This window comes from Bos indicus, chromosome 9 (assembly GCF_029378745.1).
Source record: "Bos indicus isolate NIAB-ARS_2022 breed Sahiwal x Tharparkar chromosome 9, NIAB-ARS_B.indTharparkar_mat_pri_1.0, whole genome shotgun sequence".
Classification (NCBI taxonomy): Eukaryota; Metazoa; Chordata; class Mammalia; order Artiodactyla; family Bovidae; genus Bos; species Bos indicus.
This window is the reverse complement of record NC_091768.1, coordinates 6116472-6136751: the sequence shown is the minus strand read 5'-3', so window position 1 is coordinate 6136751 and position 20280 is coordinate 6116472. Positions and strand designations below refer to the sequence as shown.

At 38.1% G+C, this 20280-nt stretch overlaps 1 pseudogene; it reads right to left on the bottom strand.

The window, feature by feature from the left end:
- Positions 1-20280, bottom strand: part of LOC109563444 (heterogeneous nuclear ribonucleoprotein U-like protein 1) — a 79802-nt pseudogene that overhangs the window by 29804 nt on the left and 29718 nt on the right.

Below are 20280 nucleotides of genomic sequence, written 5' to 3'. Positions count from 1 at the left end.
CTGGCAAATAGTTGGGGAAACAATGGAAGCAGTGACAGATTTTATGTTTTTGTTCTCCAGAATCACTGCAGATGATGACTGCAGCCATAACATTAAAAAACGCTTGTTCATTGGAAGAAAAGCTATTATCAACCTAGACAGCATTTTAAAAAGCAGAGACATTACTTTGCCAACAAAAATCTGTCTAGTCAATGCTATGGTTTTTCCAGTAGTCATGTATGGATGTGAGAGATGGACTATAAAGTAAGCTGAGTGCAGAAGAATTTATGCTTTTGAACTGTGGTGTCAGAGAAGACTCTTGAGAGTCCCTTGGATGGCAAGGAGAGCAAACCAGTCCATTCTAAAGGAAATCAGTCCTGAGTGTTCATTGGAAGGATTGATGCTAAAGCTGAAACACCAATACTTTTGCCACTTGATTTGAAGAACTGACTCATAAGAAAAGCCCCTGATACTGGGAAAAATTGAAAAAGAGAGGACAAGGGGATGACAGAGCATGAGATGGTTCGATGGCATCACTGACTCCATGGACATGAGTTTGAGTAAGCTCAGAGATTTGGTGATGGGCAGGGAAGCCTGGCATGTTGCAGTCAATGGGGTGGCAAAGAGTCGGACATGACTGAGTGCCTGAACAGAACTGAACTGGATAATTAATGATGATGAGCACTTTTTATACTTTTTTGGAAAAAATATATTTAGATGCCCATTTCTTGATTCTTTTTTTTTCTTCTGACATTGAACTGCATGGGGTCTTTGTATATCGTAAAGATTTATCTCTTGTCAGTCCCATCATTGGCAAATATTTTCTACTGTTTGTGGGTTGTCCTAAGAAATATAGATCAGTTGAATAAGATAGAAAGTCCAGAGAAACCCACACACCTATGGTCAACTATTCTCTGACAAAGAAGGCAAAATTATACAATGGAGAAAAGTAAATCTCTTCAATAAATGTTGCTGGGAAATCTGGACTGCTACATGTAAAACAATGAAATTAGAACACAACCTAACACCATACACAAAGATAAACTCAAAATAGAGTTTTGAGTTTAAATGTAATTTTAGATAATATAAAAATTCTTAGAGGAAAACATTGGCAGGATATTCTCTGATGTAAGTTGAAGCAAGATCTTTTACAATCAACTTCCTAGAGTAATAAAAATAAAGATCAAAAATGGGGGGGGGGGATCTAATTAAACTTAAAGTCTTCTACCAAACAAAGGAAACCTTAAACAATATGAAAAGACAGCCCGTAGAATGTCCATGTATATTTTATATTTTCTCTGTAAATGACCAAACACTACTGTTTATATTGTATTTATCTCTGAACAGGGAATGACTTGGAGTGATGATTGTCAGGGGGAATTGATTTATTTTTAAAAAGTATGCCTTCAATTATTTACATAATTTAAAAAACTAACTTTGCATTCCTATTAGCCTCTCTTTTTAATTTATCATTTTATAATTATTAAGGCATTATGTCCAGATGTTCTAAAATAGATTAATATTTTTGTTGAAATTAATTTAAATCTGTAAATAATATATTGCAATAATAGATTGTTATAGTCAAATGTATAGTTTACCTGTCCACTTTAAAATTTTATTTTAATTTTACCAATTGTGTAGATTTGTTTCAGTGCATCTAATTAATTTCTTTTAAACTCAATTCTTATGTAAACTTGTTGCAATAGATAAAATATAAATTTTCCTAAGTTTACTTTTTGACCATGCCCTTATGGAAAATCAGGAATTCTCTGTTGGTTCAGACAGTAAAGAATCTACCTGCAATGCAGGAGACCTGAGTTTGATCCATGGGTTGGGAAGATCCTCTGGAGAGGGGAATGGCAACCACTCCAGTATTCTTGCCTGGAGAATTCCATTGACAGAACAGTCTGGAGGGCTACCGTCCATGGGGTCACAAAGAGTCAGACTCAACTGAGTGACTAACACTTTCACTTTACTGAAAATCTCCTTATGCTTTGTTTTAGTAATTTATTGCTAACTTCTTTTAGCTATCCATAACAGAAACATGAAATTAAAAGATGCTTACTCCTTGGAAGGAAAGTTATGACCAACCTGGATAGCATATTCAAAAGCAGAGACATTACTTTGCCAACAAAGGTCCGTCTGGTCAAGGCTATGGTTTTTCCTGTGGTCATGTACGGATGTGAGAGTTGGACTGTGAAGAAGGCTGAGTGCCGAAGAATTGATGCTTTTGAACTGTGGTGTTGGAGAAGACTCTTGAGAGTCCCTTGGCCTGCAAGGAGATCCGACCAGTCCATTCTGAAGGAGATGAGCCCAGGGATTTATTTGAAGGGAATGATGCTAAAGCTGAAACTCCAGTACTTTGGCCACCTCATGCGAAGAGCTGACTCATTGGAAAAGACTCTGATTCTGGTAGGGATTGGGGGCAGGAGGAGAAGGGGATGACAGAGGATGAGATGGCTGGATGGCATCACTGACTCGACGGACGTGAGTCTCAGTGAATTCCGGGAGTTAGTGATGGACAGGCAGGCCTGGCGTGCTGCCATTCATGGGGTCGCGAAGAGTCAGACACGACTGAGCGACTAAACTGAACAGAAACATATACTACATTTAAAAACAATAATTTTTTATTTCATTATAACTTCTGAAAAAAAAATTTTAAAATTTGACCAGTTTGAAAATTGAAATGTAGATAATTTATAATGTGTAGTTAGTTTCAGGTATAGAGCAAAACTCTCTCTCTCTCTCTCTATATATATATATATATAAAGATATTGAATATATTTTCCTGTGCAAAAGGATCTTGTTACTTATTTTACATATAGTAGCAAATATATGTTAATCCTGAAATCCTAACTCATTTCTACCCCCATCCTCTCTGATAAGCATAAGCTTGTTTTAAATATCTGAAAAAGTATAAGTGTTAGTTGATCAGTCATGTCTGACTTTGTGACCCCAAGGGCTGGGGACCACCAGTCTCCTCTGTCCATGGAATTCTCCAGACAAGTATTCTGGAATGAGTAGCCATTACTTTTCTATGTCTGTTAATCTATTGATATCTCAGTTTGAGAAATGTTAATTTACATTATTTTTTTAGACTCCATATATAAATGATATCATATGATATTTGTTTTTCCTTGACTTCATTTAGCATGGTAATTTATAGGTCCATCCATGTTGCTACAAATGGTATTATTCTATTCTAACTTTATATGGTTGAGTAATATTCCATTGCATATATATACCACATTTTCTTTATTCATTCACTCGTCAATGGACACTTAGGTAGCTTCCATATCTTGGCTAATGTAAATAGTGCTACAATGAACATCGAGGTGCATGTATCTTTTCAAATTACAGTTTTCTATATATATGTGCTCAGGACTGGTGTTTTTGTATCATATGATAACTCCCTGGTGGCTCAGATATAAAGAACCTGCCTGCAATGCAGGAGACTTAGGTTCAGTCCCTGGGTGGGGAAGATCCCCTGGAGAAGGAAATGGCTTTGCAATGCAATATTCTTGCCTGGAGATTTCCATAGACAGAAGAGCCTGGCAGGGTAGAGTTCATGGGGTTGGAAATAGTTGCCGACTTTTCATGATGATTCTATTTTTAGTTTTTTAAGGAATCTCCATACTATTCTTCACAGTGGCTGTACTTACTTACATTTCCTCAACATTGTAGGAGGGTTCCTTTTTCAGCACACCCTTTCCTGAATTTATTATTTATAGTTTTTTTAATGATGGTAATTCTCACTGGAGTGAGGTAAAACTTCACTATAGTTTTGATTTGTATTAATATTTCTCTATTAGTGATATTGAGCATTTTTGTTTGCTTGTTAGCCATCTGTATGACTTCTTTGGAGAAATGTCTATTTAGAAATTGTGCCCATTTTTTTGATTGGAGCAATATATATGTATATGTATATGCATATATATATATATATATATGCATATATATATATATATATATATATATATATATATAACTCATATATATGAGTTGTTTGTATAGTTTGGAAATTAATCCCTTATTGGTCACATCATTTGCAAATATTTTCTTCCAGTCTGTTGGTGGTGTCTGTATTTTGTTTATTGTTTCATTTGCTGTGTAAAAACTTTGGTGGTTAATTGAGTCCCAACCCTAGAAAGAGAAAACTCTGGATCCTGTGAATTATTACTCTTTCTTTCTTGTCTTGTTGGTAGGAAAAGTAAATGGACCTGTAAAATGGCTGTGTCTAGTGAGCACAACCATTAGTTACTCCAGTTACAAAGTAATATCTGTCTTTTAGTTCATTCTTTTATAGTTTTTTTTTTTTTTTGACTAAAGTAGGTGGAGTATTATCACAGAGACATTTATTTGAATAAAATAAATTAATCATTAATGTTCTCTCCAGTGCTCATATTGAAGTAATTACTCTGATTTAAAAGCAATGCACACAATATAATTTGTCTTCAGAAATATTGAGAGAATATGGGAGAACACAGAAGTACATTTTATAGAAACTGTTTGATGCTATTTTGTGAATTTTTTAAAATTATCTGTTATCTTTTTTATGGATGGAAAGTCAATCAGTTTGATTAGATGGAACCAAAAGAGAAAATTGTAATTCATCAGTTGCTTATTATGGTTCACTAAATAATATGCAAAGCAGACTTAGGTTTGAGTCCCTGCCCATCTCTCAGCAGCTACTTCACTGTATATCAAGTCTTTACATTATTAAGTTGAATTTTCTAATATGCCTTCTCCAGGGGATCTTCCCAACCCAGGGATCAAACTCAGGTCTCCCGCATTGCAGGCAGATGCTTTAACCTCTGAGCCACCAAGGAAGCCCTATTGTAAATCAAGTCCTTACATTATTAAGTTGAATTTTCTAATATGTAGAATGAAAATAATTTTACCTTTATCACAAGTATTTTATACAAAATTTTAAAAAGAAATTATAGGCAAAAGGCATACATTTAATTTTATTATGATCAAGATGATGATTATACCAACTCTAATGTTCATGAAGGCAAACAGACGTTAAAGATTTACATTTGTCATTTAAAGCAAATCTTTATTTCTTTTAAATGGAAGGAACTGTGAAAGAGAAAAAAACAGAGTACATATAAAACCTCAGCATTAAGTTTACAACATAAATAAGTGGAAATTCAATCTTTGTTATTGAATTAACACTGAAGAAAGATAATTTTTATGAAATGGATAAAATAATTGGCATGAATATAAAACATTTTATAAGTATAAAACATATCAAAGGTATATGATTTTTAAAGTTAATCATATAAATTTACAGTAATTATACTTGAGATAATAGTACTTTGAAAACTGAATAAATGTTTCCTGCTTTTATTTACCAAAGAGGTTAAGGACAGATGCTCAGAACCTACTTATAATTCTTGAGAGCATAAGAACTGAAGGTTCAGAAAAAACAGGTGGTCAAGTAATTAAAATAGTTGAATCTCACAATTCTTTAGGGTCTAATAAATTCTCTGTGAGAATTCAGAAATCAAAGTACATTGCACTGGAGCAATATTTTCCTTAAGATTAAAGAATATCTTAAAAGTTGATAAATGTAAATGAAGTGTAAACATTTTCTTTTAGAAACAACAAAGCAAGCGAGAAATATGGAAGATATGTAAAGTCTTAGTATTATAACAATAGATATACTAGTTAATAATATAAATATTTTAAAAGATTATTATAATATTGCCTTGGTTTGCATTTGTGCTCTAAATAGCAATTGCTTCAGTGTCAGAATATGCTATTGCTCTTTGAATTGCCATGCATTATCTGAACACTTTATACATTAAAGCAGATAAACCTGATTTATTTGGTATCACCTGTATTAGCTTTGGTAAACTTTCAAAAGTAAGTAAATCAAGGCTCAAGTGACTTAAAAAATGAACTTGAATCAAAAAGAACAAAAGAACAGTGTTGATTAATAGTTACAAAAAAAGAAAGCATATTTATAATTTACAAAGCTCAAGTCAAAAACTTTGATAGAAGATTAAACATGCATTCTAAGACTACAGAAGTGAATGAAATTGACCTCTATGCTGTTCAAATGTATTTGATAATGGGCTGGACAAAAACATCATATTGTTTCTATATAACAAGTAATATCTTATAGTACTGTCACTGTGTGAATTAAATATGTCAATGGAACAGAAACTGTAATTATAAATACATACAAAATATAACATATGTGAATTTGTTAAATATTTTTTAGTATAATTGGATTCCTTTAAAACATTACCAATAAATATTCTACATTTTAAAGATTTATATGTGTTCCTGAAGAGCAGACATTATGCATACACAGTTGACATTTGAACAACCCAAGGGATAGGGGTATTCACTCTTATTTTGCAGTAGAAAATCCATGTATAACTTTACAGTCAGCTGTTTACCACCATGGTTCTGCATTCATGAATTCAGCTACCCTCGTATCAGGTAGTACTGCCATACTTATTTATTGATTTTTTTTTTCCTGCTTTAAAACATTATTTTGACCTAGAGCCTTCAGTCTGCCTTACATCTAGAGCCAGAAGCATGCCTCACCTATTTTAGACATGAAACCTGGACAAATTCAACAAGATTTCATTTCTTTATGAATGGAATCACCATCCCAACTGTTTCCCTGAGAGATCATTCCACTTTCTATAGCTTCTACTATTTTGGACTAAACTTTATCCCTCAAAATTCATGTGTTGAACCCCTAAACACCCAGTGGGATTGTTTTTGGATATAGAATTCACAAGGAGGTAACTGGTTAAGTGAGGACATAGGATGGGGCCCTGACCTATAGGATTGGCGTCGTTATTAAGAGGAGACAGCAGGCCTTGCTCTCCCTCCCCACAGCCCTATGAAGTCATGTGGCTAAAGATGGCAGCCACCTACAATCTGGCAAGAGAGATGTCACCAGGAAATGAACTGTCTGGCATCTTTACCTCGGACTTCCCAGCCTCCATAATTGTGGGAAAATAAGTGGATGCTGTTTATTAATCCAAAAAGTAATTATAATAAAATTTTGTTTAGTAGAATATCTTATGGAGAAGGAAATGGCAACCCACTCCAGTGTTTTTGCCTGGAGAATCCCAGGGATGGGGGAGCCTGGTGGGCTTTTGTCTATGGGGTCACACAGAGTCGGACACGACTGAAGCGACTTAGCAGCAGCAGCAGCAGCAGTAGCAGCAGAATATCTTACAGCTTAGAAAGAAATTTACAGTATAGTCTTTTGGACAATCAAAATGTATCTATTAATAAAAGATAAATATATTTATTTGAAATCAGCTATTAAACTCAGTCTGCTGAATATAAAACTGAGTTGGAGTGCAGGTTAAAAAAATAGACCTGGAAAGCACCCAGAAAGGCAGCCCATTCTTTTTGAAAGGAGGTAGGACAAAATATAAAAGACAAAAAGAGAGACAAAAGATTTAGGGATGGAGACTTGTCCTGGGGAGGGAGATGTGAAGGAGGAGAAGTTTCCAAATAGCAGGAAATCCTCTCACCGGCAGGTCTGTGGGGAGTATTGGAATCTCAGAGGGCAACATAACTGGGAAGAAAAACAAAACAAAACACACACACACACACACACACACACACACACACAGAATAAATGCCTAACCACAACTGCCCACAGGGAAGTAGCCCAGATGCTCACATCTGCCACCAGCAAGTGGGCTCTTGGTAAGGAGGCATAGGCAGCATCATTATTCCACAGGGTAAGGACCAGGCCTGAATGCCCTGAGAACAATCTATGGGAGCTGACTGTGAGATAGCAACCCAAACTGTGGGATCGTCATAGGGGAAAAAAAGAAAAAAAGAACTATCCTGTGAAAGGCTCTAACACGTAGCCTGGCAGCTTAAAGAAAAAGGACTGAGGGAATACCAAAGGAGAGATAGTTGGCTGCATATAGGCCCTCTTCCCAGGCAGAGAGGCAGGCATGTAACAACAACCAGAGCTGGAAGGCAGGAGGCTGCTGCAATCGCAGCCTCAGAGGCAGCATCTTCCACCAAACTGTGGGCAAGCTGCCAATTGCTAATCACATCTTCCTGGGATCCAGCAAAACAGGAACACAACCCTGAGCATTAAAAGACAAGCTGCCCAAAGCCATGCTAAACCCAGAGACACCCCAAAACTCAATACTGAACACTTAATTGACTACAGAGAGAAGAGATCCAGCTCCACCCACCAGAACATAGATGCAAGCTCCCTCAACCAGGAAACCTTGACAAGCCACTAGTCCAACCCCACGTACAGGGAGCAGCCTCCACAATAAAGAGGAACCATGAACTTCCAGCCTACAGAAAGGGCACCCCAAACACAGCAATCTAAACAAAATGAAAAGGCAGAGATATATTCAGCAGGTAAAGGAACATGAGAAATACCCACCAAATTAAACAAAAGAGAAGGAGATAGGGAATCCTCCTATGAAAAAATAATTCAGAATACTGATACTAAAGATGATCCAAAATACGAAAACAAAATGAATTTACAGATAAATAGACTAGAGACAAGGTTTGAGAAGATGCAAGAAATGTTCAACAAGGACATAGAAGAAATAAAGAAGAGTGAATAAATAATGAATAATGCAATAACAGGTCAAAAGCATTCTGGAAAGAATCAACTGTACAATAAATGAGGCAGAAGAGAAGACAAGTGAGGTGGAAGATAGAATGGTAGAAATAAATGAAGCAGAGAGGAAAAAGTAAAAAGAATTAAAAGAAATGAGAACAACCTCAGAGACTTCAGGGACAATGTTAAATGCCCCAACATTCAAATCATAGGAGTCCCAGAAGAAGAAGATAAAAAGAAAAGCCATGAGAATACTTGAGGAGGTAATAGTTGAAAACTTCCCTAAAATGGGGAAGAAAATTACCACCCAAATCCAAAAAAGTCAGAGAGGCCCAAAATGGATAAATACAAGGTGAAACACTCTAAGACACATATTAATCAAACTAACAAAGATCAAACACAAATAGCAAATATTAAAAGCAGCAAGAGAAAAGAAATAAATAACACACAAGAAGATCCCCATAAGAATAGCAGCTAATCTTTCATTAGAAACACTTCAGGCCAGAAGGAATGGCAGGACATAGTTGAAGTGATGAAAAAGAAGAACTTAAAGCCAAGATTACTATAATTAGCAAGGATATGATTCAGGTATGAAGGAGAAATCAAAAGCTTTACAGACAAGCAAAAGCTGAGAGAATTCAGCACCACCAAACCAGCTCTTCAATGAATGCTAAAGGATCTTCTCTAGAGAGGAAACACAGAAAAGGTCTATAAAATTGAATCCAAAACAATAAAGTAAATGGCAATGGGATTATACTTATCAATAATTACCTTAAATGTAAATAGGTTGAAGCCCTAACCAAAAGACAAAGACTGGGTGAATGGATATAAAGACAAGACCCCTATATGTGCTGTCTACAAGAGACCCACCTCAAACCAAGGGACACACACAGACTGAAAGTGAAAAGCTGGAAAAAGTTATTTCATGCAAATGGAGACCAAAATAAAACAGGAGTAGCCATACTCATATCACATAAAATAGACTTTGAAACGAAGACCATGAAAAGAGGCAAAGAAGGATATTGCATAATGATCAAAGGATCAATCCAAGAAGTAGATATAACAATTATAAATATATATGCCCAACATAGAAGCACCTCAATACGTAAGGCAAATGCTAACATGTGAAAGGGGAAATTAACAGTAACACAATAATAGTGGGAGATTTTAATACCCCACTCACAGTGATGAATAGATTAACTAAACAGAAAATTGGCAAGGAAACACAAGCTTTAATGATACAATGGACCAGTTAGACCTAATTGATATCTATAGGACATTTTACCCCCAAACAATGAATTTCACATTTTTTTTTTCAAGTGCACTTGGAACATTCTCCAGGATAGATCAAATCCTGGGCCATAAATCTAGCCTTGGTAAATTCAAAAAAAATTGAAATTATTTCAAGCATCTTTTCTGATCACAATGTGGTTAGATTAGAAGTAAACTACAGGAAAAAATATTAAAAATACAAATATATGGAGGCTAAGCAATACACATCTGAATAACCAACAGATCATGGAAGAAATCAAAAAGGAAATCAAAATATGCATAGAAGCAAATGAAAATGAAAGCATAACAAAACAAAACCTATGGAATTCAGTAAAATGGACAACTTGGAAGAACTGGACAAATTCTTAGAAAAGTATAGTCTCCAAAAATGAACCAGGAAGAAATAGAAAACCTTAACATACACATCCCAGAAATAGAAACTATAATCAAAAATCTTCCAACAAACAAAAGCCCAAGATGGCTTCACAGGTGAATTCTACCAAAAATTTACACAATTAGCTAACACCAATCCTACTCAAACTCTTCCAGAACATTGCAGAGGAAGGTAAACTCCCAAATTCATTCTTTGAGGCCACCGTCACCCTAATATTGAAACCAGACAAATATGCCACACACATAAAAAAAGAAAACTGCAGGCCAATATCACTGATGAACATAGACAAAAAAAAAAAAAAAAACTCAACAAAATTCTAAAAAATAGAATTCAACAACATATTAAAAAGATCATACATCATGATCAAGTGGGATTTATCCCAGGGATGCAAGGATTCTTTAATATTCGCAAATCAATCAATGTGATACACCACTTTAACAAATGGAAAGATAACAAACATAGGATTATCTCAATAGATGCAGAGAAACCCTTTGACAAAATTCAGCATCCATTTATGATAAAAATAAAGAAAACTCTCCAGAAAGCAGGCATAGAAGGAACATCAGATCAGATCAGTTTAGTCACTCAGTCATGTTTGACTCTTTGCAACCCCATGAATTGCAGCATGCTAGGCCTCCCTGTTCATCACCAACTCCCAGAGTTCACTTAAACTCACGTCCATTGGGTCGGTGATGCCATCCAGCCATCTCATCCTCTGTTGTCCCTTCTCCTGCCCCCAATCCCTTCCAGCATCAGAATCTTTTCCATTGAGTCAACTCTTCGCATGAGGTAGCCTAAGTATTGGAGTTTCAACTTTAGCATCATTCCTTCCAAAGAACAGCCAGGACTGATCTCCTTTAGAATGGATTGGTTGGATCTCCTTGCCATCCAAGGGACTCTCAAGAGTCTTCTCCAACACCACAGTTAAAAAACATCAATTCAGCTCAACTCCAGAAAAATAAATGACCCAATCAAAAAATGGGCCAAAGAACTAAATAGACATTTCTCCAAAGAAGACATACAGATGGCTAACAAACACATGAAAAGATGCTCAACATCACTCATTATCAGAGAAATGCAAATCAAAACCACTATGAGGTACCATTTCACGCCAGTCAGAATGGCTGCAATCCAAAAGTCTACAAGCAATAAATGCTGGAGAGGGTGTGGAGAAAAGGGAACTCTCTTACACTGTTGGTGGGAATGCAAACTAGTACAGCCACTATGGAGAACAGTGTGTAGATTCCTTAAAAAATTGGAAATAGAACTGCGTTATGATCCAGCAATCCCACTGCTGGGCATACACACTGAGGAAACCAGAAGGGAAAGAGACACATGTACCCCAATGTTCATCGCAGCACTACTTATAATAGCCAGAACATGGAAGCAACCTAGATGTCCATCAGTAGATGAATGGATAAGAAAGCAGTGGTACATATACACAATGGAGTATTACTCAGCCATTAAAAAGAATACATTTGAATCAGTTCTAATGAGATGGATGAAACTGGAACCTATTATACACAGTGAAGTAAACCAGAAAGAAAAACACCAATACAGTATACTAATGCATATATAGGGAATTTAGAAAGATGGTAACAATAACCCTGTGTATGAGACAGCAAAAGAGACACTGATATATAGATAAGTCTTATGGACTCTGTGGGAGAGGGAGAGGGTGGGGAGATTTGGGAGAATGGCATTGAAACATGTATAATATCATGTATGAAATGAGTCGCCAGTCCAGGTTCGATCCATGATACTGGATGCTTGGGGCTGGTGTACTGGAACGACCCAGAGGGATGGTATGGGGAGGGAGGAGAGAGGAGGGTTCAGGATGGAGAACACAGGTATACCTGTGACGGATTCATTTCAATATTTGGCAAAACTAATACAATATTGTAAAGTTAAAAAAAAAAAAAAAAAGCATCAATTCTTTGGAGCTCAGCTTTCTTCACAGTCCAACCCTCACAGCCATACATGACCACTGGAAAAACCATAGCCTTGTCTAGATGGACTTTTGTTGCTAAAGTAATGTCTCTGTTTTTCAATATGCTATCTAGGTTGGTCATAACTTTCCTTCCTGGGAGTAGGCGTCTTTTAATTTCATGGCTGCAATCACCATCTGCAGTGATTTTGGAGCCAAAACTATAAAGTCTGACACTGTTTCCACTGTTTCCCCATCTATTTGCCAGGAAGTGATGGGACCGGATGCCATGATCTTAGTTTTCTGAATGTTGAGCTTTAAGCCAACTTTTTCACTCTCCACTTTCACTTTCATCAAGAGGCTTTTTAGTTCCTCTTCACTTTCTGCCATAAGGGTGGTGTTATCTGAGGTTATTGATATTTCTCCCTGCAATCTTGATTCCAGCTTGTGCTTCTTCTAACCCAGCATTTCTCATGATGTACTCTGCATATAAATTAAGTAAGCAGGATGACAATATACAGCCTTGACATACTCCATTTCCTATTTGGAACCAGTCTGTTGTTCCATGTCCAGTTCTAACTGTTGCTTCCTGACCTGAACGTAGGTTTCTCAAGAGGCAGGTCAGGTGGTCTGGTATTCCCATCTCTTTCAGAATGTTCACAGTTTATTGTGATCCATGCAGTCAAAGGCTTTGGCATAGTCAATAAAGCCGAAATAGATGATTTTCTGGAACTCTCTTCGTTTTTCCATGATCCAGCGGTTGTTGGCAATTTGATCTCTCAGTCCTCTGCCTTTTCTAAAACCAGCTTGAATAACTTTAGCGGTTCATAAATATTCTGTACATATATACATCTGGTTATAACAAGCTGAATTATAGGAAGACATACACAGCATAGCCTGCTTTTATATAACTTGCAATTGTCAATCATCCTTGAGTGTATGCATATTTGCATCTTCTTTCTTGATTGATGGTGGATAAAAGTCTGATTTTGCACAAGGCACAACCAAAAGGAGGATAAGGAAGTATTAAAAGTGTGAAGCCAAAAGGGATTGTGAAGATGACTCGTTTGGGGTCAACCTATTCCAATGTCTTGGGAATGTCTGTCTCATAAAATATCTGTCTGCTTGAGCTGAACTGAGCTGTAACTTGTCCATTGCTTTAAACCCTTTAGTCAGTCATTCCATTTTTTGTTGCAGTGATACAAAACTGAGGAAGAGAAATAAACCAACCTGACATTTGGTGCCATGACTGAGATTGTTAGAATATGTGATTTGGATTGCTAACTGTCTCTGGATAAGGTAAGGGTCCTCGCCCCTATGGCTGGAAGGACCATGATTTCCTCTAAAGCCTCCTCTATGATTTCTCACTTCTAATCTCTTCAAACCTTCTGCAAATAGGTGAGTGGCTCTGGGTACGTCTGCGAGTCTCTGGCCAAAGCTACTCCCTTACATGCTCTAAAGACTCCACTGTCTGTGAGGCCCCAGTAGCTGCTGTCCAGGTGGGTGAGGGTTCTTTCCTTTTCTCTTCTTCCTTCTCTGACAGCCCGCTTCAGCCAGGTGGGTGGCTGTGGATGCCACTGAGCTGCTCTGACCAGTGCTATTCCCTGTTGTGCCCTGAAGGCTCCACTGTCCACTGAGCCCCAGTAGGTGTTGCCCAAGCTCATGAGGGCCCTTGATTCTCTATTTCCTTAGTGTTGAGGAACAGGCCAATTAAAAATATGTAGGCACAGGTAAGCACTTAAAAACCATTAGCATGCCTGCCACTTAAGGCTGCCCATGGAAGGATAAGGGGAAATCGTGAAAAGACTTATGTCTGACTCAGCAAGACAACTTCCATGCTCTGTCAGGTACATACTTGTTCAAGCAAAACTCTGTACTATTTCCCCTGGCTGCCGCTTTCCTGATACATTATAAAGGGATCAAACAATGGTAACCCACTCCAGTACTCTTGCCTGAAAAATCCCATGGACAGAGGAGCCTGGTAGGCTGCAGTCCATGGGGTCGTTAGGAGTCTGACACGACTGAATAACTTCACTTCCACTTTTCACTTTCATGCATTGGAGAAGGAAATGGCAACCCACTCCAGTGTTCTTGCCTGGAGAATCCCAGGGACGGGGGAGCCTGGTGGGCTGCCGTCTATGGGGTCTCACAGAGTCAGACAAGACTGAAGTGACTTAGTAGCAGCAGCACACGTTTGCACTGCTTTTCTCCCCACATCCTCCTTCTCCTCCTGTTATCAATGCTACTGGCTGCAAAGTAGTGGGAAGGTCATTGACTTGTCTTGGGAGAAAGATTTGCCATAGTCCCCAATCCCCCTAGAAATTCACGGCTTGTGTCTTTCCTCTGTTCTTACAATGTAACTACTCTCCCTGAGCCCCAAAACACCAATACAGTACACTAACGCATATATATGGAATTTAGAAAGATGGTAACAATAACCCTGTGTACGGGACAGCAAAAGAGACACTGATGTATAGAACAGTCTTATGGACTCTGTGGGAGAGGGAGAGGGTGGGAAGATTTGGGAGAATGGCATTGAAACATGTAAAATATCATGTATGAAACGAGATGCCAGTCCAGGTTCGATGCACAATACTGGATGCTTGGGCTAGTGCACTGGGACGACCCAGAGGGATGGTATGGGGAGGGAGGAGGGAGGAGGGTTCAGGATGGGGAACACATGTATACCGGTGGCGGATTCATTTTGATATTTGGCAAAACTAATACAATTATGTAAAGTTTAAAAGTAAAATAAAATTAAAAAAAAATAAAAGAATTGCCTGTTTCATCTGCAGTTCCCCCTACTAAAGAAAAAGTTATTTTAAATCCAACCTGGAAATCTATGAGATCTCTGATAGCTCTGTAGTAATTGGTTTGTCTGGCTTAAGCTTGTGAGTTTAATACAGATCTGTACAATAATGAAAAACAATAATTAGAAATAAATAAATGTTTAATATAAAAATAGATAGTTACAAGTAGTATGCACAGTAAAATAGGTTAAAAACCTAAAGCAAAACTGCCTAGTCGAACCCTCTATAATGCTAAAAATATTCTATATTTGTTCTATAAAATATAGTATCCACTAGGTGACTCAGTGGTGAAAAAAATCTGCCTGCCTGAGCCCCAGGAGACACAGGTTCTATTGCTGGATTGGGAAGACCCCCGGAGGAGGAAATTGCAAGCCATTCCAGTATTCTTACCTAAGAATTCCCATGGAGAGAAGGAGCCTGGTGGGCTACATTCCAGGGGGTCACAAAGATTTGGTCAGGACTGAGTGACTGAGCACATACACGTGTAAAGCTCTATTTGGTACTGAGCACTTGAAATGTTACTAGTGAGACAGAGAAATCAAATTTGTGATTCTTAAAATTAAATGGCTACTTAGTGATAGTGGTTACAATATTGTACAAACAGGTAGAACAGAAATAATATTTCTTTGGAATTAATATTTGAGCAGAACCTGAATGAACTGTGGGAATGAGTCTGCATTTACCTAGAAGAACATTCTATTTGGAGGAAAAAGCCAAGACACTAAGCCTGGGGCATGATCAATTCCTTTATAATAGTAAAAGGAGTTTACTTGTTCTAATATATGCCCACTTCAGATCAACCTAACAAAGAAAATCTAAACTTTTGTTTAGCTCTTTTGTTTGGAGCTGGCCCTGCCTCTTGCAGTGGCTGTTGGCCTGCTAGAGGGTGGGACCCAGTCCTGACACTAACTGGCTAGAGGGACAACCTCCTCACAGTGGGTGTCGCAGCATCTCTGTCTCCAAAGGGACTGCCAGCTGCCTTCTGCATCTCCAGGGAGCTCTTCAAGATCAAGTGGGTCTGACCCAGACTCCTTTCAAATTGTTGCCTCTGTGCTAGAACTTACAACAGATGAGATTTTGTTTGTATCCTTTATGAATTTATGGACACAGGGGTCGGGGGAAGCAGGACAAATTGACAGAATAACATTGAAACACACACTACATAAAATTAGATACCCGATGGAAATTTACTGTGAGATCCAGGGAGCTCCCTGGGACTTCACTGGTGGCTCAGATAGTAAAGTGTCTGCCTACAATGCGGGAGACTTGGGTTCGATCCCTGGGTCGGGAAGATTCCCTGGAGAAGGAAATGGCAACCCACTCCAGTACTCTTGCCTAGAAAATCCCATGGACGGAGGAGCCTGGTGCAGGCTACTGCCCATGGGGTCACAAAGAGTAGGACACAACTGAGCGACTTCACTTTCACTTTCCAGGGAGCTCAAATCCAGTGGTGTGTTATAACCTGGAGGGGTGGGGTAGGGTGGGAGAATGGAGGGAGGTTCAAGAGGGAGGGGCATACATATACATATGGCTTATGCATACTGATATGTGGCAGAAACCAATACTGTAAACCAATATTGTAAAGCAATTATCCTCCAATTAAAAATAAATTTAAAAAAAAGAGAATGGAGTCTCTGTTTCTCACTATCCTCCAGCTCTCCAGCATACAATGTCCATTTGTCTTCAAAGCCAAATATTTTAGGCACTCTCCTTCTTGGTGCAGGACCCCTATCCTGAGGAGTTCGAGGTGGGGACTGAACCCCTTTTCTTTGGGGAGAGCCACTGCAGTTGTGATTATTTTCTCTTTTGTGGATTGCCTGACTGGGAGCGTGGGTCTTTCTTATCCCATGTCTCTGTTCCTTCTACTCATCTCATTGCTGCCACTTCTTTATATTTTTAGCTGTGGCAAATATTCTGACAGATTTCAGGTTGTTTTCATAGGTAGAAGTGAAGTTACTCAGTTGTGTGCGATCTTTTGCGATTCTGTGGACTGTAGCCTACCAGGCTACTCCATCCATGAAATTTTCCAGGCAAGAGTACTGGAGTGGGTTGCCCTTTCCACCTCCAGTGGGTCTTTCTGACCCAGGGATTGAACTTGGGTCTCCCTCATTGCAGGTGGATGCTTTAACCTCTAAGCCACCAGGGAACCCCAAGGGCAAGAGGATTTCATAGGTGGGTGCCTTGTAAATAGTTGGTATTCTGTTGAGCCCATCTGGGAATGAGATCAGGATTCTTTCTATTTTATCATCTTGGCTACCACCTGAAATTACCATCTTGGCTACTACCTGAAATTACCACCTGAAAGATAATTCATTTCAGGAAAAAAGAAATTTGATTGTAATAGATGTTTCAGAAATGGAGTCTTTTCATAGTAGTTAATTAAACCAGAGAGGCACTGCACCACTCAAATTTATTTGAGTAATTTGCTCTGTTTTGTACTGAAAGTGTAAATTATTTGTACCATTTAAAGTTGCATCAACTAATAATTTTTACCAAGTTTAACTATATTGTGTCCCATTTTCTTTTGGAATTTCCCAAGATTTCTTTATTGAGTTAATCCTTTTGGGATCTTCAGATGAATTCCCTCAGTTTAAGGCAATTAAGTACAATTTCTACTTGTGTTTATCACTTAGGAAAGTCATTTAACAAATGATATACATAAGCTTGATCCAAGTGAGATTCTAATTCTTATAGAAACAGCCAAATCTCTTTGAAATATGCTGACTTCTGTGATCTTTTTATGCTAAATAAATGGAGATCATTTCCTATGCCTTGAAGGAGATCCCATGTAGCAGAGAAAGCAGGTATATGCATTAGGACATATTATTTATTCAAAAATCTGTAAGCAAAAGTCCCTTTTTCCTTAATGGAAACTTTTATGATTGGCTTAAACTTAAACTCCCATGAAGATAATTTTAAATATTAGTTAAAATATTTTAGATGAATAAAAAGGGAAAATGATGATACCTGCATATTATGAAGTACTCGAAATATTAAAGATAATCTGAGAACAAATTCATAATTGATGTAGATTAGAAACTAGAAATAACTCCAGAAAGAGAAAGGTATGGAGCAAAAGCAAAAACAACACCCGGTTGCAGATGTGACTGGTGATAGAAGCAAGGTCCGATGCTGTAATATTGCATAGGAACCTGGAATGTTAGCTCCATGAATCAAGGCAAATTGAAAGTGGTCAAACAGGAAATGGCAAGAGTGAACGTCGACATTCTAGGAATCAGTGAACGAAAATGGACTGGAATGGGTGAATTTAACTCAGTTGACTATTATATCTACTACTGTGGACAGGAATCCCTCAGAAGAAATGGAGTAGCTATCATGGTCAAAAAAAGAGTCCAAAATGCAGTACTTGGATGCAATCTCAAAAATGAAAGAATGATCTTTGTTCGTTTCCAAGGCAAACCATTCAATATCACAGTACCCAAGCCTATGCCCCAACCAGTAACACTGAAGAAGCTGAAGTATAACGGTTCTATGAAGACCTACAAGACCTTTTAGAACTAACACCCAAAAAAGATTTCCTTTCATTATAAGGGACTGGAATGAAAAAGTAGGAAGTCAAGAAACACCTGGAGTAACAGGCTAATTTGGCCTTGGAATACGGAATGCAAAGGCTGATAGAGTTTTGCCAAGAGAGTGCACTGGTCATAGCAAACACCCACTTCCAACAACACAAGTGAAGACTACACATGAACATCACCAGATGGTCAACACCGAAATCAGATTGATTATATTCTTTGCAGCCAAAGATGGAGAAGCTCTATACAGTCAGCAAAAACAAGACCAGGAGCTGACTGTGGCTCAGATCATGAACTTCTTATCGCCAAATTCAGACTAAAATTGAAGAAAGTAGGGGAAACCACTAGGCCATTCAGGTATGACCTAAATCAAATTCCTTATGATTATACAGTGGAAGTGAGAAATAGATTTAAGGGACTATATCTGATAGATAGAATGACTGATGAACTATGGATGGAGGTTCGTGACATTGTACAGGAGACGGGATCAAGACCTCCCCATGGAAAAGAAATGCAAAAAAGCAAAATGGCTGTCTGGGGAGGCCTTACAAATAGCTGTGAAAAGAAGAGAAGGGAAAAGCAAAGGAGAAAAGGAAAGGTATAAGCATCTGAATGCAGAGTTCCAAAGAATAGGAAGAAGAGATAAGAAAGCCTTCCTCAGTGATAACTGTAAAGAAATAGAAGAAAACAACAGAATGGGAAAGACAAGAGATCTCTTCAAGAAAATTAGAGATACCAAGGGAACATTTCATGCAAAGATGAGCTCGATAAAGGACAGAAATGGAATGGACCTAACAGAAGCAGAAGATATTAAGAAGAGGTGGCAACTATACACAGAAGAACTGTACAAAAAAGATCTTCACGACCTAGATAATCACGATGGTGTGATCACTGACCTAGAGCCAGACATCCTGGAATGTGAAGTCAAGTGGGCCTTAGAAAGCATCACCATGAACAAAGCTAGTGGAGGTGATGGAATTCCACTTGAACTGTTTCAAATCCTGAACGATGATGCTGTGAAAGTGCTGCACTCAATATGCCAGCAAATTTGGAAAACTCAGCAGTGACCAGAGGACTGGAAAAGTCAGTTTTCATTCCAATCCCAAAGAAAGGCAATGTCAAAGAATGCTCAAACTACCGCACAATTGCACTCATCTCATGTGCTATTAAAAGAATGCTCAAAATTCTCCAAGCCAGGCTTCAGCAATACGTGAACCGTGAACTTCCTGATGTTCAAGCTGGTTTTAGAAAAGGCAGAGGAACCAGTGATCAAATTGCCAACATCCACTGGATCATGGAAAAAGCAAGAGAGTTTCAGAAAAAACACCCATTTCTGCTTTATTGACTATGCCAAAGCCTTTGACTGTGTGGATCACAATAAACTGTGGAAAATTCTGAAAGAGATGGGAATACCAGACCACCAAACCTGCCTCTTGAGAAACCTGTATGCAGTTCAGGAAGTAACAGCTAGAACTGGACATGGAACAACAGACTGGTTCTAAATAGGAAAAGGAGTATGTCAAGGCTGTATATTGTCACCCTGCTTATTTAACTTATATGCAGAATACATCATGAGAAACGCTGGGCTGGAAGAAGCACAAGCGCGAATCAAGATTGCTGGGAGAAATATCAATAAACTCATATATGCATATGACACCACCCTCATGGAAGACAGTGAAGAAGAACTAAAAAGCCTCTTGATGAAAGTGAAAGTGGAGAATGAAAAAGTTGGCTTAAAACTCAACATTCAGAAAACTAGGATCGTGGCATCTGGTCCCATC